A 26,329-nucleotide genomic window follows, 5' to 3' on the forward strand; every position below is an offset into this window, starting at 1 on the left:
AGTCAAACACATTCAAACAAAGCTATTTGAATCAAATGAAAGTCAAATGCATTCAATATTGCTAATTAAATCAAATAAAAGTCAAACACATTTAAACAAAGCTTTTTCAATTAAATGAAAGTCAAACACATTTAAACAAAGCTAATGGAATAAAATAAAAATCAAACACATTCAAACATAGATTTTAGAATCAAATGAAAGTCAAATGCATTCAACAATGCTAATTGAATCATATGACAATCAAATACATTCAAACAAAGCTTTTTGAATTAAATGAAAGTCTAATGCATTCAAACAAAGCTTTTTGAATCAAATTAAAGTCAAATGCATTCCATATTGCTAATTGAATCAAATGTAAGTCAAACACATTCAAACAAAGCTTTTTGAGTCAAGTGAAAGTCAAACATAATCAAACAAAGCTAATCAAATCCAAGTGAAAGTCAAATGCATTCTACATAGCTAATTAAACAAAATAAAAGTCAAACACGTTCAAACAAAGATTTTTTAATCAAATGAAATTTAATAACATTAAAACAAAGCTAATTGTATCAAATTAAAGTTAAATGCATTCTAAAGAGGTAATTCAATTAAATGAAAGTCAAACACTTTCAAACAAAGCTAATTCAATTAAATGAAAGTCAAACACATTCAAATAATGCTTTTTGAATCAAATGAAAGTCAAATGCATTCTACAATTCTAATTGAATTATATGAAAGTCAAATACAATTAAACAAATCTTTTTGAATTAAATGAAAGTCAAAGACATTTAAACAAAGCTATTTGAATCAAATGAAAGTCAAATGCATTCAACAATGCTAATTGAATCAAATGAAAGTCAAATACATTCAAACAAAGCTTTTTGAATCAAATGAAAGTCTAATGGATTCAAACAAAGCTTTTTGAATTAAATGAAAGTCAAATGCATTCCATATTGCTAATTGAATCAAATGAAAGTCAAACACATTCAAACAAAGCTTTTTGAGTCAAATGAAAGTAAATTACATTAAAACAAAGCTAATTGAATCAAATGAAAGTCAAGCACATTCAAACAATGCTTTTTAAATCAAATAAAAATCAAATTCATTCTACAATGCTAATTGAATAAATGAAAGTCAAACACTTTCAAACAAAGCTTTTTGAATAAAATGAAAGTCAACAACATTTAAACAAAGCTAATTGTATCAAATTAAAGTCAAACACATTCAAACAAAGCTTTTTGAATCAAATGAAAGTAAAACACATTTTAACAAAGCTATTTGAATCAAATGAAAGTTAAATGCATTCAGACAAAGTTTTATGAATCAAATGAAAGTCTAACGCATTCAAACAAAGCTTTTTGAATTAAATGAAAGTCAAATGCATTCCATATTGCTAATTGAAACAAATGAAAGTAAAAAACAATCAAATAGAGCATTTTGAATCAAATAAAAGTCAAACACATTCAAACAAAGCTATTTGAATCAAATGAAAGTCAAATGCATTCAATATTGCTAATTAAATCAAATGAAAGTCAAACACATTTAAACAAAGCTTTTTCAATTAAATGAAAGTCAAACACATTTAAACAAAGCTAATGGAATAAAATAAAAGTCAAACACATTCAAACATAGATTTTAGAATCAAATGAAAGTCAAATGCATTCAACAATGCTAATTGAATCATATGACAATCAAATACATTCAAACAAAGCTTTTTGAATTAAATGAAAGTCTAATGCATTCAAACAAAGCTTTTTGAATCAAATTAAAGTCAAATGCATTCCATATTGCTAATTGAATCAAATGTAAGTCAAACACATTCAAACAAAGCTTTTTGAGTCAAGTGAAAGTCAAACATAATCAAACAAAGCTAATCAAATCCAAGTGAAAGTGAAATGCATTCTACATAGCTAATTAAACAAAATAAAAGTCAAACACGTTCAAACAAAGATTTTTTAATCAAATGAAATTTAATAACATTAAAACAAAGCTAATTGTATCAAATTAAAGTTAAATGCATTCTAAAGAGGTAATTCAATTAAATGAAAGTCAAACACTTTCAAACAAAGCTAATTCAATTAAATGAAAGTCAAACACATTCAAATAATGCTTTTTGAATCAAATGAAAGTCAAATGCATTCTACAATTCTAATTGAATTATATGAAAGTCAAATACAATTAAACAAATCTTTTTGAATTAAATGAAAGTCAAAGACATTTAAACAAAGCTATTTGAATCAAATGAAAGTCAAATGCATTCAACAATGCTAATTGAATCAAATGAAAGTCAAATACATTCAAACAAAGCTTTTTGAATCAAATGAAAGTCTAATGGATTCAAACAAAGCTTTTTGAATTAAATGAAAGTCAAATGCATTCCATATTGCTAATTGAATCAAATGAAAGTCAAACACATTCAAACAAAGCTTTTTGAGTCAAATGAAAGTAAATTACATTAAAACAAAGCTAATTGAATCAAATGAAAGTCAAGCACATTCAAACAATGCTTTTTAAATCAAATAAAAATCAAATTCATTCTACAATGCTAATTGAATAAATGAAAGTCAAACACTTTCAAACAAAGCTTTTTGAATAAAATGAAAGTCAACAACATTTAAACAAAGCTAATTGTATCAAATTAAAGTCAAACACATTCAAACAAAGCTTTTTGAATCAAATGAAAGTAAAACACATTTTAACAAAGCTATTTGAATCAAATGAAAGTTAAATGCATTCAGACAAAGTTTTATGAATCAAATGAAAGTCTAACGCATTCAAACAAAGCTTTTTGAATTAAATGAAAGTCAAATGCATTCCATATTGCTAATTGAAACAAATGAAAGTAAAAAACAATCAAATAGAGCATTTTGAATCAAATAAAAGTCAAACACATTCAAACAAAGCTATTTGAATCAAATGAAAGTCAAATGCATTCAATATTGCTAATTAAATCAAATGAAAGTCAAACACATTTAAACAAAGCTTTTTCAATTAAATGAAAGTCAAACACATTTAAACAAAGCTAATGGAATAAAATAAAAGTCAAACACATTCAAACATAGATTTTAGAATCAAATGAAAGTCAAATGCATTCAACAATGCTAATTGAATCATATGACAATCAAATACATTCAAACAAATCTTTTTGAATTAAATGAAAGTCTAATGCATTCAAACAAAGCTTTTTGAATCAAATTAAAGTCAAATGCATTCCATATTGCTAATTGAATCAAATGTAAGTCAAACACATTCAAACAAAGCTTTTTGAGTCAAGTGAAAGTCAAACATAATCAAACAAAGCTAATCAAATCCAAGTGAAAGTGAAATGCATTCTACATAGCTAATTAAACAAAATAAAAGTCAAACACGTTCAAACAAAGATTTTTTAATCAAATGAAATTTAATAACATTAAAACAAAGCTAATTGTATCAAATTAAAGTTAAATGCATTCTAAAGAGGTAATTCAATTAAATGAAAGTCAAACACTTTCAAACAAAGCTAATTCAATTAAATGAAAGTCAAACACATTCAAATAATGCTTTTTGAATCAAATGAAAGTCAAATGCATTCTACAATTCTAATTGAATTATATGAAAGTCAAATACAATTAAACAAATCTTTTTGAATTAAATGAAAGTCAAAGACATTTAAACAAAGCTATTTGAATCAAATGAAAGTCAAATGCATTCAACAATGCTAATTGAATCAAATGAAAGTCAAATACATTCAAACAAAGCTTTTTGAATCAAATGAAAGTCTAATGGATTCAAACAAAGCTTTTTGAATTAAATGAAAGTCAAATACATTCCATATTGCTAATTGAATCAAATGAAAGTCAAACACATTCAAACAAAGCTTTTTGAGTCAAATGAAAGTAAATTACATTAAAACAAAGCTAATTGAATCAAATGAAAGTCAAGCACATTCAAACAATGCTTTTTAAATCAAATAAAAATCAAATTCATTCTACAATGCTAATTGAATAAATGAAAGTCAAACACTTTCAAACAAAGCTTTTTGAATAAAATGAAAGTCAACAACATTTAAACAAAGCTAATTGTATCAAATTAAAGTCAAACACATTCAAACAAAGCTTTTTGAATCAAATGAAAGTAAAACACATTTTAACAAAGCTATTTGAATCAAATGAAAGTTAAATGCATTCAGACAAAGTTTTATGAATCAAATGAAAGTCTAACGCATTCAAACAAAGCTTTTTGAATTAAATGAAAGTCAAATGCATTCCATATTGCTAATTGAAACAAATGAAAGTAAAAAACAATCAAATAGAGCATTTTGAATCAAATAAAAGTCAAACACATTCAAACAAAGCTATTTGAATCAAATGAAAGTCAAATGCATTCAATATTGCTAATTAAATCAAATGAAAGTCAAACACATTTAAACAAAGCTTTTTCAATTAAATGAAAGTCAAACACATTTAAACAAAGCTAATGGAATAAAATAAAAGTCAAACACATTCAAACATAGATTTTAGAATCAAATGAAAGTCAAATGCATTCAACAATGCTAATTGAATCATATGACAATCAAATACATTCAAACAAAGCTTTTTGAATTAAATGAAAGTCTAATGCATTCAAACAAAGCTTTTTGAATCAAATTAAAGTCAAATGCATTCCATATTGCTAATTGAATCAAATGTAAGTCAAACACATTCAAACAAAGCTTTTTGAGTCAAGTGAAAGTCAAACATAATCAAACAAAGCTAATCAAATCCAAGTGAAAGTGAAATGCATTCTACATAGCTAATTAAACAAAATAAAAGTCAAACACGTTCAAACAAAGATTTTTTAATCAAATGAAATTTAATAACATTAAAACAAAGCTAATTGTATCAAATTAAAGTTAAATGCATTCTAAAGAGGTAATTCAATTAAATGAAAGTCAAACACTTTCAAACAAAGCTAATTCAATTAAATGAAAGTCAAACACATTCAAATAATGCTTTTTGAATCAAATGAAAGTCAAATGCATTCTACAATTCTAATTGAATTATATGAAAGTCAAATACAATTAAACAAATCTTTTTGAATTAAATGAAAGTCAAAGACATTTAAACAAAGTTATTTGAATCAAATGAAAGTCAAATGCATTCAACAATGCTAATTGAATCAAATGAAAGTCAAATACATTCAAACAAAGCTTTTTGAATCAAATGAAAGTCTAATGGATTCAAACAAAGCTTTTTGAATTAAATGAAAGTCAAATGCATTCCATATTGCTAATTGAATCAAATGAAAGTCAAACACATTCAAACAAAGCTTTTTGAGTCAAATGAAAGTAAATTACATTAAAACAAAGCTAATTGAATCAAATGAAAGTCAAGCACATTCAAACAATGCTTTTTAAATCAAATAAAAATCAAATTCATTCTACAATGCTAATTGAATAAATGAAAGTCAAACACTTTCAAACAAAGCTTTTTGAATAAAATGAAAGTCAACAACATTTAAACAAAGCTAATTGTATCAAATTAAAGTCAAACACATTCAAACAAAACTTTATGAATCAAATGAAAGTAAAACACATTTTAACAAAGCTATTTGAATCAAATGAAAGTTAAATGCATTCAGACAAAGTTTTATGAATCAAATGAAAGTCTAATGCATTCAAACAAAGCTTTTTGAATTAAATGAAAGTCAAATGCATTCCATATTGCTAATTGAAACAAATGAAAGTAAAAAACAATCAAATAGAGCATTTTGAATCAAATAAAAGTCAAACACATTCAAACAAAGCTATTTGAATCAAATGAAAGTCAAATGCATTCAATATTGCTAATTAAATCAAATGAAAGTCAAACACATTTAAACAAAGCTTTTTCAATTAAATGAAAGTCAAACACATTTAAACAAAGCTAATGGAATAAAATAAAAGTCAAACACATTCAAACATAGATTTTAGAATCAAATGAAAGTCAAATGCATTCAACAATGCTAATTGAATCATATGACAATCAAATACATTCAAACAAAGCTTTTTGAATTAAATGAAAGTCTAATGCATTCAAACAAAGCTTTTTGAATCAAATTAAAGTCAAATGCATTCCATATTGCTAATTGAATCAAATGTAAGTCAAACACATTCAAACAAAGCTTTTTGAGTCAAGTGAAAGTCAAACATAATCAAACAAAGCTAATCAAATCCAAGTGAAAGTGAAATGCATTCTACATAGCTAATTAAACAAAATAAAAGTCAAACACGTTCAAACAAAGATTTTTTAATCAAATGAAATTTAATAACATTAAAACAAAGCTAATTGTATCAAATTAAAGTTAAATGCATTCTAAAGAGGTAATTCAATTAAATGAAAGTCAAACACTTTCAAACAAAGCTAATTCAATTAAATGAAAGTCAAACACATTCAAATAATGCTTTTTGAATCAAATGAAAGTCAAATGCATTCTACAATTCTAATTGAATTATATGAAAGTCAAATACAATTAAACAAATCTTTTTGAATTAAATGAAAGTCAAAGACATTTACACAAAGCTATTTGAATCAAATGAAAGTCAAATGCATTCAACAAAGCTAATTGAAACAAATTACTAGGCGAAAAAACCAATTCCCCACCGGTTCAAACCCCCCTTTCCCACCAGTTTTGAACCGGGTTGTATTCGGGGGGTGCTAAAACCCCATAGTTTTCGCACCGGTTCAAAACTGGTGGCAAAAAGCACTTTTCGCACCGGTTTTAGGGGTGAACCGGTGGCAAAAACTCAAATTTTTGCACCGGTTTTTACTTAGAATCGGTGCAAAAAGTCCCCAAAATTATTTTTAAAAAAACTTTTATCATCGGTTCTTTCCAAAATTGGTGCCAAAAATGCCCAAAAAAATAAAAAAAAAAAACAATTTTTTTTTGCATTTTTTTCACTTAAATTGTACCAAATACTTATATATAATTATACTATACATAAAACACATATATTTTCTTCAATAACTTGTAATATTACACTTTAAAAAAAAAATACAGAATCAAGGTCTGGAGAAGCTGTTGCTAGCTACTGCTTTCTGTTTCTGGCTGCTTAGGTCTGGTTCAGGCTGCTGGTTCAGGCTGTTGGTTTCGTTGCCTACTCTTTCACCTGCTGTGATGCTGTTGTTTGGTTGCTGGCCTGGTTTTGCAAAGCATGTTGGCTATCTGCTGGTTTTTAGCTGTCATCTGGTGGTGCAAAGCTGAGGTCTCAAATTATGGTTATTTATTTTTATATTTTCAGTAGATGCCATCAAGATAAATTCACTTCTTTATCAGATCAAATTCAGTTACCTCAATCAACAAATTTTCAGTAGGATCAAAATAGAATTTCTAGGACCCCAGTTCTAATTACATGTATTGTTTCAAAGCTTCATCTGTAAGATGATACCATAAATATGCTAGGAAAAAAAGTTAGCCTTCCCAAAACTAATAGTTCCTCATCCTTTCCCCGAAAAAGTTTCTAAAGGACCCAAGTATAAGGTATATCTAGCAATTAAAAAGACTATTGACTACAACGACCGTGAAAGATTCAAGTATCACCTTGTAGCTCTCATAAGCAAATAGTTGTACTGCACTGTAGGGTCCGTATAACCTGTAAGATATATAAGAGACCAATTTCTTAGAGTCCTAAGAATATTTCTTTCAAATCAGCTGACTAATTCCTTTCTATGCAAGTATCTTAAAGCAGTTTGTATATGGGACAGAATTCTCATCCAAACAATCGTTTATGAGCATTCTAAGGGATGAAACTCTCATCCCAACCCTCAACCAAAACATGATGTATTGCAGACAAAAATCAAGAGGAACAAGACAGTCCAAATTAGAAATTTAGCAAACATGTTGAAGAATCTAACATAGAATTTCCTTAACTTGGCCTTCTTTCTAAATGAAGTCAGCCTAACGGTCAATTAACACAAAGCCGTGGAAGTGTCCACACTCCACAAATAATCTAAGAATGCTGATAGATTCCTTGAATTGTATACATAAGCCAAAACAACAATTCTTAATGCATGACTCTATTGCAAAATAAAAGGTTCGCAAATAGCAGTTAAACAAGCTCAACAAGAGTTAAATTGCTATCAAATTATAATTAACGTATCATAAAATTAAAGTGGATGCACAAGTCTACGTGCTAGATAATGGACACTGTGTCTAGAAAGAGAAAAGGAAGAGAAACATAATTTCATTAGCAGCTTGTCCAACTCTTTTCAACTTCAAGGACCCAGCCAATGAAATTACAAATGTCAATTACTTAGAAATATTCAGCAATATAATAATTGACACATATATCATCAAATAATCAAAGAAATCTTTTAAACCTAAAAATCCAAACTTCTTCTATATTTCTAAGCTTTAAGTCATCAAAATTGTGTTTGTATTTCTAAAGCTTATCAGCCTCACTATCAACATACTCGAATCCAAGAATGCAATGTCATCCGTTCAACATAGCACTGAATAGTTCTTCAGACCCAATTTCAAAATCAAATCATTGTTCTTGAGGGAGGATTAATTGATTAAACTTAATCCTATTATGTCCAACACTAGATTGTTTTCTCTAACTCGACCACTCTCAATGACAAATACTACAATCCAACTCTGTTTGAGTACAAAAACAAATAAACAAACAAGAACCAACATAAAAAATAAAAAAAAATTAAAAAAAAAAAACACACACACACACACACACTTACTCTTTCTTTCTCTGCTTTCTTGTTGAAACACCATCCAACTTTTCCATCCCTGCTTCAAATCGGAGGTCATTTGCCTTCTTTCGCTTCCATTTCTTCTTATTTTTCTCTTCTTTGCATCAGTGCTTACTTTTTCTTGCGGCACAATTGATTTTTTTACCTTTTCTCCTTTAGTTCCCTTGCTTTTACTGTCCACCTCAGATTTTGAGTGAGGTTTCTGCATATAAGTTCGATAATTAAACTCAAAATTTATACTCTAATTAACAGTCATTATACTTGGCACATATAAATGAGTGTACTTAATTAGGCTTAAAGACCTTATTTCTCCTATCAGAACATACATTTTTTCTGAAATTTTTATACAGTATCATCATCAGCACATATAGAAAATAGTACTATCTGAGGTGAAATGTAAAGCTCCTTTGGATTTGTGAATCAGAAAAATATGCATAATTCTATTTGAGCGTAATGATTAGCCAAATTAATATAAGAACCTCCACTAATCAACTTAAGCTACCATGTCTGAGATTTCATTAGTAATGTCATAAGCTTTCCTTGTTTAAGATTATGTAGCGATTAATATTAAAGTCTTTTAGTGGACATCTAATCCAGAATTTCCTAAACAATGTATATCGAAGAAGTATAAGGAAATAAGTCAAACTATAAAATGTAATCAGTGCTTGCTACCAGGATTAAGACCCCAATGCTATCCCACTAACAACATAGCAAGAAGCTAAAATCAAGTTCTAGACCCCATTAAGTGTAGACAAATACTGAAGTAGCCTCTACAAATACTCAAACTAAATAGTGCAGACTTCCTGAATGCCCCATATCCTTGCCCTTGCCACTATAAATCATTTAACTATCTCGATCTAGGAAAGAAAATTGAGCAGAAAGGGTAGTAAATTTCCAATAAGAATTGAAAAACTTCTTAAAATCCAAACTAAGTTCTCGTCTTTCTGTCCAAAAAGTTTAATAATAATCATAAACTTCAGCCATAGAACAGAATTTTAACCTAGCAATCGTATTCTCACTTTGTTCATTTACAACATACTTTTGAAAACCCAAGCCACTAACTTCCCCTTGTTACAAAGTTCAATAATTACTCACCAAAATTAAGCCAAAAACCAATACATGAGCAAATTCAGAGCACTTAATACAAACATCAAAAATTCAAAACCCTAATCAAGGTATAATAGGTTGTTGTAGCCTTTTAGTTTCAAAACGCTATCAAACAAAGAAATTGGGTCCTGATTCCAAAAACCAACGTCACACTCCATTATTAAAGATAAAATTCCTACTCAAATTAATTACTCAAAAAAAAATCCAATGCAAAACATAAGAACCCCCAATTTCCATTCATACCCAATTAGATTCTTGCAACAGAAATTATGGCATTTTTATACCAAGATCAAAACTCTATTGAATTCAAACTTATGCTAAAGTTGATGATATTGTTAATATAAGGTCCAACAATCATAATAATCAAACCATAATCAGATTAAGGAGAAAAAACAGGAAAACAGAAGATACTCGTAAAAAAAAAAACATCAAAACAAAACAACCCACAAAATAATTTCATCAAAAAAACACAAATAAAACCAATGATTTCATTACAAACCCAGAAAAAAAGGAAGAGTATTCGCAATTGCGTAACAACCGAACCCACCATGAAGAGTTTTCGACAAAAGAAGATGAAGCCAACGATTTTAGGTTGCAATAAGGCCACCACCGCCAAATAAAACCCTAAAAAACACCTCAAGTTTAAAAAAAACAAAACCCTAAGATCGAATGCAACAAAAAAAGAAGATAGAGGAAAACCTTGATTGATGGAGCACAACTAAAGAGCTCCACAATGAAACCGGGGAAGGGTGCATAGGCGATCGAAAGAGTGAAGAAAGGAAAGGAGAGAGAGGCAGATGAGTACGCTTCAATGGAGGAGAGAGAGAGGAGAGAGAATGAGAGAGGAGGAAAGATCGAGGGGTTTCAAGAGAAAAAAATTAAGTTATAACCAGGTTTTTTTTTTTATTTAACAAGAGTTTTCGCACTGGTTCGAACTGAACCGGTGCGATTTACTCACTTTTCGCACCGGTTTTGTAAGAACCAGTGCGAAAACTCTTTCCCTCAATCCCGCCTATTTCTTTTAACACCGGTTTTCTCAAACCGGTGCGAAAGGTGCGGTGCCTTATTCATTTTTTCTACTAGTGCTTTGTATGCTTATGCATTTCCACATTTGTCAGTTTTCTCCTTGAAAACATATAAGCGATTGATGAGTCTGTCACCCTTCATGCAAATGAATCAAGTTCCAAACATGATTTACAAACATGGAGTCTATTTCAGATTTTATGGTCTCTAACCATTATTTGGAATTTGGATTTGTCGTAGCTAATTTACAAGACACTAATTCCTCACCATCCAATGGTAAATAGTATGCTGGTAAGTCTTAGGTTTATTTCTAACTTAGTAGAAATTTATAGGATTCAATCCAACCTTTGGTGAATTCTATACCTATACGGGGTAATAGGTTGAGCATTTACATTGTCTGTTTGATTCTGACCAATCTTATCAACTACTTCTAAAGCATTTTGATTGTCAGTTTTATCAGGTTGACACTGTTGCTCGTCCTCTCGAACTTTGTCGAGTTCGATTTTTCTCCCACCTGTCATTTTGAAAAGGTGTTACTTTCCAGAAAGACACTATTTAGAGCAACAAATACTATGTTCTCAATTAGGTTGTGGAGGTAATGCCCGTAGTCTCACTTGAATACTTACAAAGAGACATGAATATTGTGTTTGGGTAAAAGTTCGTTGTGAAACAAACAGTCAGCTCCTTCTCAAGCTATCTTAGCCCTTATTGAGCCACATAGCTCCCACTGAGTCAATGAACTCCCATTGAGCTAAGAGCCCTAGTCATATACTTGAAAAGACGCTAGAAATTATTTTTATCCATAACTGAATATGGTGTCCTTTCTTAGCTTTGACATTTTTGTTTAGTGTAACATTTAGTCATTTGTGCAAATCTTTAAGAACTTCATAGGAAGGGATGTGATCCATCATCATTCGAGTCATTTCCAAATGGCATCAAGGTCTCCGTCAAGAAACAATATGTTTTTTGTGGAGCTCATTGTGAAATTTCAATTTCATAAGTTTGATGAGATCACACTTGGCTCAAGCAAACGTCGCTCGATCTAATCTAGCTACACGTTGTGATATCTTGCCAATTCGATTCTATACTTCACTGAACTTTTGAGCTACTCAAGGTCCAGTTTGCTCACATTTGAAGAATATATCCATATTCTTGCGAATTCTTTGTGAGACATTGAAGTAATGAATTCCTTTTAGCTTTCGGAGTCAATTGTCTATACCAAGCACAATAGCTCCTTTGTTTGTCGATTTCAACAAGTAGACTTTCTTGTCTTAGAACGATTCCGAATCGATCATCTATCAAGATTCTATCTAATAGAGCCTTGAGTACGTTCTTGTTGTTAGTGACATTGCTAAAGGGTTTGGAACACAAATCATGTCCATGACTTGAACTTTTTGAGTTTCATGGTTGGGAAATGTTTGTTTATAATCAAGCATTCTTGACTCATGGCTTATGCGACTATGTCATTCAAGTAAACCTAGAAACTATTGCTTTTACTTTTGAATGTGAGTCTTTTCGTGTGTAAACGGATCGTTTGCTGATCATGGAACACAATGACCATTTTTTGTTCCAGCCTTACTTTTAAAAGGACTTTAAACAAAACAAGTGACCTTACAACTAATGCAGCATTACTTGCTTCATTCTAAGCTTGTAAGTCAATAACTTAGCTTGTCTTCAATAGTTTGAGGTCACTTTCAAAGTGGAACACTCAAGTAGTATCCAATACTTGTGAAGATAACGAGTTGCTAAGTTGACAATAATAACATGAACTCAAGCGTAGAAAAGGAATCTCATACTTTTCTTTGTTCCCTGTTTCCTATATTTCTTACAGTACATCATCTCATAACTTTAAGAATCATTTCTTTAAGTTCCTCAACTTTTATACTTTGTTAGGCATAATTAAGCATCTAATGCGCCGCAAAACAAAGTTCTATCTTTTTAACTAATTCGTACCTGAATTACTTCATCAATGAGTCCTACTCATAAGCGTATAAAGTGAAAAGATATGTTGGTTTGTCAACTATTGACAATTTTGAGTTTTTCAACTCAATATTTCATGTTTGTCAAAACTACCTAGTATTTTGAAAACAAGATATCCAACCGTCCTTTCGGACCTTTAACAATCAATGGAAACAATATAATTCTGAACACGAATACTATAAATATAAATGCAAAGTATAACCATTTTGTAGGGTTTCGTAGTGACCAGACACTACGCGGAAGGAAACCCCCCAAGACCCGCCCCTTAATTAAAGCAATTAATAAGCATAATAAACTTAATCAAACAAGACTAAGAACAAGATTTATATCTTTGTTGCGTGCTTCGCTCCCGAAGAGCTCTTACTTCAAAATCCTGAAACCACGAGATCTCCGACGGATCGTACCCTTGACCCGACCCGAGCGTCCTAAGTCTTGAAGGTTAGTCAAGACCCGGAAAAAAACAAAACTATGAGTTTTACGAATCAAAGGTTTACTCTTAATTAGAGTTGCCTTATTAATTCCACTCAAGGTTGTTCATTCCCAAATACCCAAGCTTGGTATTTATAGGGAAATGAACCCTTAGATTTCAATCTCCCATCAATGTGGGAGAGTTGGCGCAATGATAATTATTTAATTCTAAAATTAAATGATTAATCAATTCAATCACAAATCGACACATGGCACAATAATAGAGAAAGCCAAGTGAGGACCAAAGGCTTAGGGGGGACCATTGCCTTGATCCCCAAGCCATTGCTCCATACAATAGTCCCCACATGCAAACCGGCTCAAACAAGGGCTGTTGGGCTGCTGCCAGCTAGCAATGCCAGCCAGCCCAGCCAGCTAGCACCAGCCTGCCCAGCAGCCTCGCATGCTTGGTGCTAGGCAATGCTAGGCGCTGGTGCTGCCCAGTGTTAGGCGCTAGTGCTGTCCAATTCTAGGCGCTGGTGCTGGCCTTCGCATCTCTCGCAGCACCTCTCGCACACCATTGCTAGCATAGCCAGCATGCGTGCTGCTAGCGAGCCACGCATGCTGGCCCCCTTTTGCCTCGCACTATGCGCATCAGCTTCGCAGCACATGCACTAGCCACGCACCATGCATCGCACCACGCACTACTCGCACACGCACCAGCCATGCACCCCACGCACATGCACCACACGCAATGCTAGCCCAGCCTGTGCACCTACGCATGCAAGGGCCTAACATGCGTGCTGGGCGATGCTGCCAGGTGCCCCTCACACTAGCACACATCAGCCAGTGCCTAGCACTGCTATGCTTGGTGAGAGGCACACACACACGCACATGCACATGCGCCAGTGCCTAGCACTGCGATGGCTGTGCTTGGTGCGTGTGTGGCCCTTCCATGCTCACCTAGGCATCTAGGCTAGCACGCTGCTAGCTACGATGGGATGCCTGGTGCTTGCGTTAGGCTGCCATGGCACGCCTAGGCTGCGATAGTGCACCTAGGCTGCGATGGTGCGCCTAGGCTGCGCCTAGAGCTTGCGATGGGCTTCCATGGCACGCCTAGGCTGCGCCTAGCCATGCTAAGTGAATGCTAGCTTGAACTAGCCTAGCATCCACATGGCTAGGCTAGTGTGGTGCTAGGGCTATGTTCATACTTGTCGCTTTGTGATTTTGCAACGTTCGGTCTCGACGCCCTAGGCTCGATATCCGACGTCCGTATTCATAAAACTCTGTCGACTCATTAAATCCTTTCGGATGAATTCGTCGTCTCGGATCCGTGATTCGATTGGGTTCGACCCGAAGGGTTCAGTTAAGATTAAGCTATAATATCAATTGTACCTCGATATTATTGATCGGAAGCGGCCTCCACCTAGGCATTCCGATCACTTTATCTTAATGAAGAATTAGCATTGTAATAATTTTGAACCCTCTATCGTTAGAATTTCTTAAAGTACTCTCATAGGTCTTATCCAGTACAGTTCCAAACTGTACCTGTGCAAATGATTTATGACTGTCACGTCCTGGCAGCACAAGAAACGGTGCTGTAAATCATACTACACACTAATCTTTGGCGGTCATCAATCGTCCATCTGTTAGATGACCTCGATTAGGGACAGTTTTCGATTTAAACATTCAATGTTCACTTAACAGGTGTTTCTTTATCCAAGACATGGTCTTGATACCCTGTTTTGAATATTTCCGTAAATCGAATGGACTCATTATTTAATTCTAAACCACAATTAAATAGTAATGGAGTGAATGATAATTTTGCACAAAAATTAATTACTCCATAAATGAATGGTTTCAATACAGTGTTTTACATTAAAACTACCAGTTTAATTAAAACACATGTACAGGGAATTTCAAAGCCAGAGTCCAACATGCTTGATTCCCATCGCCTCAATGTGCTTGTTGTGTTTCACCTGAGGCAGCAGTTTAGTCAAGGGATCGGTCACATTATCATCTGTGCCAATCTTACAAATTCTGATTTCACCTTCGAATTTCCATTCCCTTATCATGTGAAATCGCCTTTGCACGTGTTTGACCTTCTGGTGTTCTCTGGGCTCCCTGGCCTGAGCGATAGCTCCATTGTTATCACAATAAAGGTCTATCGGCCCCTTGATTGAGGGTACAACACCGAGTTCGCTGATGAACTTGCGAATCCAAACAACTTCCTTGGCAGCTTCTGAAACGGCCAAGTACTCGGCTTCAGTTGTAGAGTCTACAGTGGTGCTCTGCTTGGCACTCTTCCAGTTAACCGCTCCTCTATTCAGACAGAATATGTACCCTGATTGTGACTTGAAGTCGTCTTTGTCAGTATGGAAGCTAGCGTCGGTGTAACCTTCAACCACAAGTTCTTTGTGGCATCCACACACCAGGAACTTATCCTTGTTCCTTTTCAAGTACTTAAGGATATTCTTGGCCGCAGTCCAATGCGCCTCTCCTAGGTTTGATTGGTATCGGCTCGTTGCACTCAGGGCATACGATACATCTGGCCTTATACATATCATGGCATACATGATCGATCTGATTAGCAAAGCATATGGGATCTGATTCATTCTTTCTCACTCAACAAGTGTCTGTGGACACTGTTTCTTGCTGAGAGTTATGCCATGGGACATGGGTAAATGCCCTATCTTGGCATTCTCCATGTACCTTATCAATGTAAGTACTCTGGCCTAATCCAATCATCCTTTTAGATCTATCTCTATAGATCTTGATGCCCAACATGTACAGTGCCTCTCCTAAGTCCTTCATTGAAAAACACTTTCCCAACCAGCCCTTTACGGACTCTAGTAATTTTGTGATGTTTCCAATGAGAAGTATGTCATCGACATACAGGACTAGGAATGCAATATCACTCCCACTGACCTTCTTGGATACACAAGATTCATTTGGATTCTTGATAAAACCAAACTTGCTAATGGCTTCATCAAATCGCAGATTCCAACTTCTGCTGGCTTGCTTTAGTCCATAAATGGACTTCTTCAGCTTGCAAACCTTTCCAGCGTTGCCTGGATTGACAAAACCTTCTTGCTGTGTCATATACACAGTTTTCCAAAATTACATTAAGGAAGGCGGTTTGGACATACATTTGCCATATTTTATAATCGTAATATGCAGCAATCGCTAGGATGATCCGGACGGATTTTAGCATTGCAACTGGTGAAAAAGTCATCATAGTCAATCTCGTGGATTTGTCTATAACCTTTTGCCACAAATCTAGCTTTGTATGTCGATACATTTCCATCCTTGTTTGTCTTCACTTAGAAGATCCATTTAAAACCAATGGGTGTATAACCCTCAGGCAAATTCACCAAGTCCCAGACTTGATTTTTAAACATGGAGTCCATCTCGGATTTCATGGCCTCTTGCCATTTTGCAGAGTCGGGGATCGTCATAGCTTGCTTGTATGTCGCCGGCTCATCACCATCCATGACTAGGATGTCCTGATCTTGGTTAAGACGATACCGAGGTATCTGTCTGGTTGAGATCTTTACCGTTGCGACTTACGAAGGGTAATCAGTTGAGCTTTTCCATTGTCAGTTTGATTCTGAACAATCTTCTTAGATGCTTCCAAAGCATCTAGATTGTCAGTTTTGTCAGGTTGACATTGTTGCTCGTCCACTCAAACTTCGTCGAGTTCGATTTTCCTCCCACTTGTCATTTTGGAAAGGTGTTCCTTCTCCAAAAAGACACCATCACAAGCAACAAATACTTTGTTCTCGGATTTATTGTAGAAGTAATACCCTTTGGTTTCTTTTGGATATCCCACAAAGAAACACTTATCCGATTTGGGGTGAAGTTTGTCCGAAATTAATCGCTTGACATATGCTTTGCATCCCCAAATCTTGAGAAAAGACAACCTGGGAGGTTTCTTAGTCCATAATTCATATGGTGTCTTTTCAACAGCTTTTGACGGAGCTCTATTTAGTGTTAGTGCTGCAGTTTGTAGCACATGTCCCTAGAAAGAGATAGGGAGTTCACTAAGACCCATCATTGATCGAACCATGTCTAACAACGTTCGATTACGGGAGGTGTCAACTCTGAAAGAATGCCACATTCTTTCAAGTGATCGTCGAATTCATGGCTCACATATTCGGCACCTCGATCCGATCGAAGTGATTTAAGTTTCTTGCCAAGTTGATTTTCAACTTCTTTCTGAAATTCTTCAAAAGATTCAGATTTATTCGACATTAAGTAGATATAGCCATATCTACTATAATCGTCGGTGAAAGTGATGAAATATCGGTAACCTTGTCTTGCGGGTGTACTCATGTGTCCACATACATCCGTGTGTATTAGACATAATAAGTCACTTGCCCTTTCTCCCAACTTGGAAAATGGTTGTTTTATCATCTTGCCTAATAGACATTCTTCGCAATTTTCAAACGACTCTAAGTCGAATGAGTCAAGAACACCTTCTTGAAGAAGTTTCTTGATGCGCTTGATGTTAATATGGCCAAGACGACAATGCCACAAGTAGGTTTGATTCAACTTGATGGTCTTAGTTCATTTTGTATCAATCCTATTTTCTTTGTGTAAAGCATGCAATTTAATTTGAACATATTTTTGAAAGATAATCTTTGAAACAACTACGTTAGAAGTCTTTTATTTCAAACATCTTGGTGTCCAACACCATTGATCAAAATATTGTTCAAAAGAATGACAAAACCAGGATTAGTTTTAATTACATCTCAAAGACAAAATGGTGCATGCAAGCACGACCAAAAAACCATCTTCGTCGTCTTCTTGCTCTTACACCAACACTTGATAAGCTTCTCACTTGGTTCCTGAAAAGGCAACATAAAGTGAGTCATACTTGGTATCCAATACCTTATAATAAGCTTAATTCACAAGTGTTAAGGAAGATACCTGAGGTAGATTCTCCTTTCCTCTCTTCCTCCTCTCGAAAGAGCTTGCATTCTCTCTTGAAGTGGCCTTTCCCGCCACAATAGAAGCAACACATCTTAGCCTTAACCTTGAAATCCGTCCTTCTTGATGGTATTTTGGTTGCCCCAAATGAGTTGGCTCGGTGAAGTAGCTCCACCACATTCTTCAAGGAATGTGTCTCCTTCGATTTAGAAATATATGCCCTTAGTGCATCATATCCTGAGTGGAGTGAAGCGAGCATAATATGACCAGCCATTCCATCTTCTAGTGGAATTCCGAGGAGTTCCATGTGCTTGAAGAGCTTAGTCATTCTTGCCACATGGGGTCGGAGGGGCATACTGAAAGGAATGGTGTCCTTCCAACAAGTGTATTATTCCGATAGAGGGTTCAAAATTATCGGAAAGGTGATTCGTCAGTAAGGTCAAGTGATCCGAATGCCTAGGTGGAGGCTGCTTCCGATCAGTAATATTAATGTACAATTAATATTGCAGCTTAATCTTAACTGAACCCTTCAGGTCGAACCCGATTGAACAACCGATCCGAGACGACGAATCAATCCGAAGGATTTGATGAGTCGCCGGAGTTTTACGAACAAAGACGTCGGATATCGAGCTTAGAGCGTCGAGATCGAGCGTCGCAAGTCGAGTCGAATTTAGAATTTGACGAGACGAGAAAAATCAACAAGTATGTGCTAAGTCGTAGCCTCGCATTGGCCTAGCCATGCGAGTGCTAGGCTAGCCTAGGCCACACACCTATACCGAGCTTGCTAGCAGCGCTGGCTAGCTAGCTGGAATGGCAAGGCTAGCATCGCTGGCGCGCTAGGCGTGCTAGCATGCTAGTGCCTCGCACATAGCAGCACTAGCGTAGCATCGCAAGGCCAGCTGCAGCACACAAGTGTTGGGCCTCGCTAGCAACGCTATGCGTGCTTGTGCATGCGTGCGTGCTAGCCAAGCAGCATCAGCCGTTGCAACGTGCTGTGCGTGCTTGCTAGTGTAGCAGCACGTCGCTGTGTGTGTTAGTGCTGTGTGCGTGTACGCCTAGCGAGCAAGGCCAGGCACCAGCGTGCTGGGCATGCGCGTGTGCCAGCAAGCAGCGCCACACCACTCGCCCAGCAGCACGCACCAGGAAGCAGCATGTGCTGGCTGGCAGCCTGTGCTAGCTGGCTGCGCATGTGCGTGGGGTGGCTGGGCAACACCTCATCCTTGGTAGCCAAGTGGCAAGGTGGTCCGGTTTTTGTGTGGGGACCAAGGGATGGTTTTTAGTCTTGGGGAGCAAGGTGTGATGGATCCCCATGTGGTCCTCACCTAACCTCTCCTCACCATCTGACACTTGTTGATTATCTATTGCTTGTCATTTTATGATTGAAATGCAAATTCTCCCATATTGGTGGGAGAATGGGAAATCAAAGCATTCCCTTATAAATACCCAAGTGTTGGGCATATGGGAATACACTTGAGTAGAACTCAATGAGGCATCTCCCATTTGGTGAGAAAACCTCTAAGTTCGTAAAACTCCAAGTTTTTATTGGTCGGGTCCCGACTAACCTTCGGGACTTGGACCGTTCGGGTCGGGTTCGTGGGTACGAGCCGTTGGAGGCGTTCACACTAGTGACACTCGAGCTTTCGATGTAAGAGCTCGATTTGCGAGCGAAGCACGCATCGAGGGTATAACTTCTTTCACTCTTCTTTTAATTATTGTTTAATTTTGTTTATGCTTGTCTTAATTGCTTTAGTTATCGGGGCGGGTCTTGGGAGGTTTCCTTTCCGCGTAGTGAGGGTCACTAAGAAACCAAATAGCGGTATCGGAGCCGCGCTCCTTTTAATTATTGCAATTATTAATTAATTAAGGTGTTTTAAAGTAAGATTTAATTTCTGGTTTTGCTTTTCTAATTAGATTAGAAGCTCGTTTTAATTAATTTTAAAACTCGTATTTTTCTATCGATTTGGCTGTCGAACCCAGATTTTGGCTCAAAAATAGTGATTTTTGGGTGGAATCGACATTTTGGAACAGATTTAACCCTTTTAGCACTGTCCAGAAGCCAAATTCGAACCAGAAACCGAAGTTTTTGGGGTTTTTTTCGTTTTTAACGAAAGTTTTAAATCTTTTAAGCCTTGATTAATGCAAGCATTTCAAATTTAGATTAAATGCATTATTGCATCCCTAATCTACTGCTATTTTAATTATCCTCAAGCATAATTATGGAGTTTTAATTAGTGCTTGAGTTGATATGCTCTTTGTCACACAAACTTGTTTTTTCACAATTATGCAAATTAATTGCATTAATGTGTGAATGTTTGATGTGAATGTGTAATTTTAAAGTATGTTAAAGATCTAATCTTTAAATGTTTAATTGATTGGAACTTTAACCCTAAATTCCATATTGAACTAAGTTTGAATTTTTCATGTTTGGTTGATTAAAATCCATGAAGTTCAAATACTTGTGAGTAAAATTTTGATTAATCTTCATATTAGAAGATGTAATCTTGGTATTTCACACAAGTATGAAAGTTGGAAAATTTTATCATTAGATGGTTAATTTGTTTTTCCAACTCCAATTTGTCGAATCCGTTATTAATTTGCATATTGGCTAAATTAATTATGGACATAGCTCATTCAATTTTAAGCATAAAGAAAGACCTAAATTGTTCAAAAATAAATTTTTGGATGATTTAGGCTTGTGCACCATTATAATTAAATTTATTTAAGTTAGACTTATTTTATTTTATTTTTCCTCAAATTAATTCTAAAATGTAATTTAGAATTAATTTATGCCACACATAAATCGGAATAAATATCCCGAGAAAAATGCACGCTAATTGATGAAAAACCGGAAGCGTCACCAAGGCTAGCCGAGCTGCCTAGCAGCCCACATGTAGGCTGCCTATGGTGCGCGCATGGGTTGAGCATCAATGGTGCATGGCTGTGTGGCGAGGGGTGCTAAGGGGCTTGGGCTGATGTGCGTGGGGCAGTGGCATTAGCTACTAGTTGCTTGGGATGCTGCTAGGTAGCATAGTAGCAAGCACCAGCCAGCCCCCACTTGCTTGCAAGCGCTAGCATGCGCAGCAGGCAGCTAGTGCTAGACAACGTAGTGTGCTGTGGCATAGGCAGCTGGCGAGCTTGTGTTGCTGCTGGGCAGCGAGGCAGCAAGCCCCAGCCAGCCAGCCCACTGCTAGCTAGCAGCCATGGTGCGCAATGCACCATGCTTGGTTGTGGCTATTTTGCTTAATCATTGAGCTATGTAATTTTGCGAAATTTTGCCGTTCTAAAATTATTTATGTAATTATTTTGACGAGGTTGACCTCGGTTTTTCCGGCTTTTGCAAAATTTTGATTTTGACAAATTATGGGTTATGCCGACTTAATTAATCGGATTAATTAAGTATGGATGCGGAATTTAGTGGGAGCTTAGTTGATTACTTGAGCCTTTTAGAAATAATGGATTAAACAACTTTGACTAGTTTTAATTAGGCGCGTTAATCGGATTAACCACCTAAGTTAGTTACTAGTTTTGTGTGTTTAATTATGTATTTCGTAAAATTGCATGGGCCATTCACATATAGTGAATGGGTGAATGTAAGATTATCTTCAAAACAGGTTATTGAAAATGGCAACTAGTGGGGCCCGACTAGGATAGAAAATACGGACTGCGATCCGTTATGTATTTTTGTAAATCTAAATACGGTCTGTGAACCGTTAAGTATTTTTGTACTATTGGATTAATCTTAGTCGTACTAGCTAGTTATTTTATTTTGGCCAAGATGTCTCAAGAAGGCGTTTCGATGAAGACGAGCCAAAATGAAGACCCATGGAAATTAAAGATTTCAAGGGGTCATGCTAGTTGCCAAATGCATCTATTTTATACTTTATATATATTGTGATTATATATATTTGAATGTTAGATGCATGTCTAGGATTTCAAATGTTGCGGTGGTTAGTTAAGTTCACTTAAATCAACCGACATAGAAACCCTAGGTCCCTTAAAAATATTGAGCTAAAATATGCCATTCCAAGAACAACACTTACCGAACTAATGCGCGTATGTGATGGGCTACGCCAAAGCGAGGCATCACTACTTCCCTAGGAACGTAAGGTATACTAGGTATACAAGTTGTCTTGGTTAAGCTCAACGATATCAGTAAGGAGTCCTTAGATGTCGTGGCAATGGAGATAAAATGTCAAGGAAGCATTAGATGCGACGATTATCGAACCAAGAGTAGATTGGAGCTATTAGCAATTGGATTGCTTACCCTAAAATATTAAGTGTTAAGACAAGCCAAAGCATGCTTAATCACTTTCTGATTTTTGGGATCTTGGAATCGTTTCATTCTCGCCTAAAAAGGGACAAATTTATAATGCGTGGATAAGACGCATAATAAGATTGAAAGTTTGCATATATAAAATTCAAACTAATTATGATATTATCTTGATAAATGGTTAAACTTTGCACTTATATATTAGTAGAATTCTTAATCATATTATATTGTTTCCATTGATTGGTAAAAGAAATCTTTCGAGAATGGTTCTCTAAGAAAGGAAAGGGCACTTCTAAGATACAACTTCTCATAATCGACTAAAGTCCAAAAGGACGGTTGGATGTCATGTTTTCAAAATACTAGGTAGTTTTGACAAACATGAAATATTGAGTTGAAAAACTCAAAATTGTCAATAGTTGACAAACCAACATATCTTTTCACTTTATACGCTTATGAGTAGGACTCATTGATGAAGTAATTCAGGTACGAATTAGTTGAAAAAGATAGAACTTTGTTTTGCGGTACATTAGATGCTTTATTATGCCTAACAAAGTATAAAAAGTCGAAGAACATAAATAAATGATTCTTAAAGTTATGAGATGATGTACTATAAGAAATCTTTTGAGAATGGTTCTCAAAATGGAAAGGCATTTCAAAATACAACCTCTCATAATTGACTTTTATGACTAAAGTCCGAAAGGACGGTTGGATATCATGTTTTCAAAATACTAGGTAGTTTTGATAAACATGAAATATTGAGTTGAAAAACTCAAAATTTTCAATAGTTGACAAACAACATATCTTTTCACTTCATACACAAATGAGTAGGACTCATTGATGTATCAATTCAAGTATGAATTGAAAGAAAAGATGGAACTTTGTTTCACGACGCATTAGATGCTTAATCATGCCTAACAAAGTGTAAAGGTCAAGACACTTAAAGAAATGACTCTTAAAGTTATGAGATGGCGTATAATAAGAAATATAGAAAACAAGGAACAAAAGAAACGAATAAGGTTCTTTTTCTACCCTTCAGTTCATGTTATTATGGCCAACTTAGCAACTCGTTATCTTCACAAGTATTGGATACTACTTGAGTGTTCCACTTTGAAAGTGACCTCAAACCATTGAAGACAAGCTAAGTTATTGACTTACAAGCTTAGAATGAAGCAATTAATGCTACATCAGTTGTAAGGTCACTTGTTTTGTTTAAAGTCCTTTTAAGCCAAGGCTGGAACAAATAATGGTTATTGTGTTCCATAATCAGCAAATGATCTGTTTACACACAGAAAGACTCACATTCAAAAGTAAAGAGCAATAGTTGCTGGGTGTACTTGAATGACATGGTCGCATAAGCCACGAGTCAAGAATGCTTGATTATAAACAAACATTTCCCTAACATGAAAACTCACAAGGTTCAAGTCATGGACTAGATTTGTGTTCCAAACCCTTTAGCAGTGTCACTAACAACAAGAACGTACTCAAGACTCTATTAAATAGAATCTTGATAGATGATCGATTCGGAATCGTTCTAAGACAAGAAAGTCTTACTTGTTGAAATAGATAAATAAAGGAGCTATTTTGCTTAGTACAAACAATTGACTCCAAAAGCTAAAAGGAATTCATTACTTCAAAGTCTCATAAGAATTTGTAAGAATATGGCTATATTCATCAAATGTGAGCAAACTGGACCTCGAGTAGCTCAAATGTTCAGTGAAGTATAGAATTGACTTGGCAAGATATCAAAACATCTAGATTAGATGAAGTGATGTTTGCTTGAGCCAAGTGTGATCATATCAAACTTATGGAATTGAAATTTTATAAAGAGCTCCAAAAGAACATAGTGTGTCTTGACGGAGAACTCGATGCCATTTGGAAATGACTCGAATGATGATGGATCACATCCCTTCCTATAAAGTTCTTAAAGATTTTCACAAATGACAAATGTCGAAGCTAAGAAAGGACACCATATTCAATTATGGATAGAAATAGTTTCTAGCGTCTTTTCAAGTATATGTCTAGGGCTCTTAGCTCAGTGGGAGTTCATTAAACTCAGTGGGAGCTAAGTGGCTCAATAAGGGCTAAGTTAGCTCGAGAAGGAGCTAACTGTTTGTTTCACAACGAACTTTTACCCAAAGACAATATACATGTCTCTTTGTAAGTATTCAAGTGAGACTACGGGCATTACCTCCACAGCCTAATTGAGAACATAGTGTTTGTTGCTCTAAATGGTGTCTTTCTGGAAAGTAACACCTTTCCAAAATGACAAGTGGGAGAAAAATCGAACTCGACGAAGTTCGAAAGGATGAGCAACACTGTCAACCTGATAAAACTGACAATCAAAATGCTTTAGAAGCAGTTGATAAGATTGGTCAGAATCAAACAGACAATGTAAATGCTCAAAATCGAATTGGACGAAGTTCGAGAAGACGAGCAACAATGTCAACCTGATAAAACTGACAATCAAAATGCTTTAGAAGCAGTTGATAAGAATGGTCGGAATCAAACATACAATGTAAATACTCAACCTATCACCCCGTATAGGTATAGAATTCACCAAAGGCTTGGATTGAATCCTATAAATTTCTATTAAGTTAGAAATAAACCTAAGACTTGCAAGCATGCCATTCACCATTGGATGGTGAGGGAATAGTGTCTTGTAAATTAGCTACGACAAATCCAAATTCCGAATAATGGTTAGAGGCCATAAAATCCGAAATAGACTCCATGGTTGTAAATCATGTTTGGAACTTGATTCATTTGCATGAAGGGTGACAGACCCATCAATCGCAAATAAGTCTTCAAGGAGAAAACTAACAATTGTGGAAATGCACAAGCATACAAAGCTAGATTGGTTGAAAAGGATACAATTAATTCACGGTGTTGATTTTAATAAAAACCTGTTCACCAATCGGAACTCTAAAGTCTTTTCGTGATTGTTCTAGCAAAATTGCGCATATGAAATATGGCTAAATACGAAACCGCCTTCCTAAAATTTTATTTTGGAAGAGTCTATGGAAATAGTCTAAGGGTTTTGTAATTCTAAGTAATGCTAGATATGAAAGCAAGCTCAAAGAATCCATTGTGGGATTAAATGAAGCATTGCATGAAGGAATTGGAATATGTTTTTTCATAAAGCCAATAAAAGGTTTGGCTAATGGAGAATAATATAAATTCTTATAAACAAGAAGTTTAGTGGAAGCAAGAGTCAATCTTGTATGGTCCAACAAGAAGTTTGTGAACTCTATTGTGAAATGACTATCAAATGCTAAATGCTTAGATTTGAAAGGATTTTTGACAATGGACCAAGCAAAAGGCGACACTTAGTACATATGGGAATTAAGATCTATTGGATAGACTTAATAAAACATTTAAACGAGTAAGGGAATTTACCGTGTTAAACATGAAGGATTTGAAAAGGCTTTCGACCCATATGTATAAAGCTAAGTAAATGTTTGAACTAAGTATAAGCTGGGCAAATACTAAGTCAAACAAGAAAGACTCTGGTAGAGACTTTCAACCATGTCACATAGCAAACGATTTAGCAAGACTCGGTGAAACTGGATGAGCTAAAAGTTACATGGATGTAATAACATTGGGAACAATTTTGCAATTAAAACCATCATGTACGCTATGATATGGAATCGCCACAAACTTACATGCTTAAAGCATGAAAAGTATAAAATACCAATCAATCTAAATCTAAGTGATGAATCGTTAGATTATGGTCAAGAAAATCCAAAGTACTTTGGTAAGTAAAAGGGGATAAGTTCTTGACGCAAAGAAACAATTGCAATTTGAGAATTGATGTTGCAAGCACATCCTTAGCAAGGATTAGATCCTTAATAAGGAAGCCGTTTATAAGCACGAGCTAGAATGCATCGTGGCTTTAGAATGGTAACATGGACACGGATCTATGTATAATGTGCTGAGA

General features: G+C 34.9%; 1 long non-coding RNA gene across 2 annotated transcripts; it reads right to left on the minus strand.

Annotated features, from left to right (window-relative positions):
- Positions 1-6,920: 6,920 nt before the first annotated feature.
- On the minus strand, positions 6,921-10,771 carry LOC110694839. 2 transcript variants are annotated; one of them, XR_002505948.1, is made up of 4 exons: positions 10,485-10,771; positions 10,333-10,409; positions 8,667-8,880; positions 6,921-7,567 (listed from the first exon to the last, which is right to left on the minus strand). It is a non-coding gene; the product is annotated as an uncharacterized LOC110694839 (long non-coding RNA). The 2 variants fall into 2 exon arrangements; XR_002505949.1 differs by lacking the exon at positions 10,333-10,409.
- Between the last annotated feature and the right edge of the window lie 15,558 nt (positions 10,772-26,329).

This window comes from Chenopodium quinoa, unplaced genomic scaffold (genome assembly GCF_001683475.1).
Source record: "Chenopodium quinoa cultivar QQ74 unplaced genomic scaffold, ASM168347v1, whole genome shotgun sequence".
Taxonomy (NCBI): domain Eukaryota; kingdom Viridiplantae; phylum Streptophyta; class Magnoliopsida; order Caryophyllales; family Amaranthaceae; genus Chenopodium; species Chenopodium quinoa.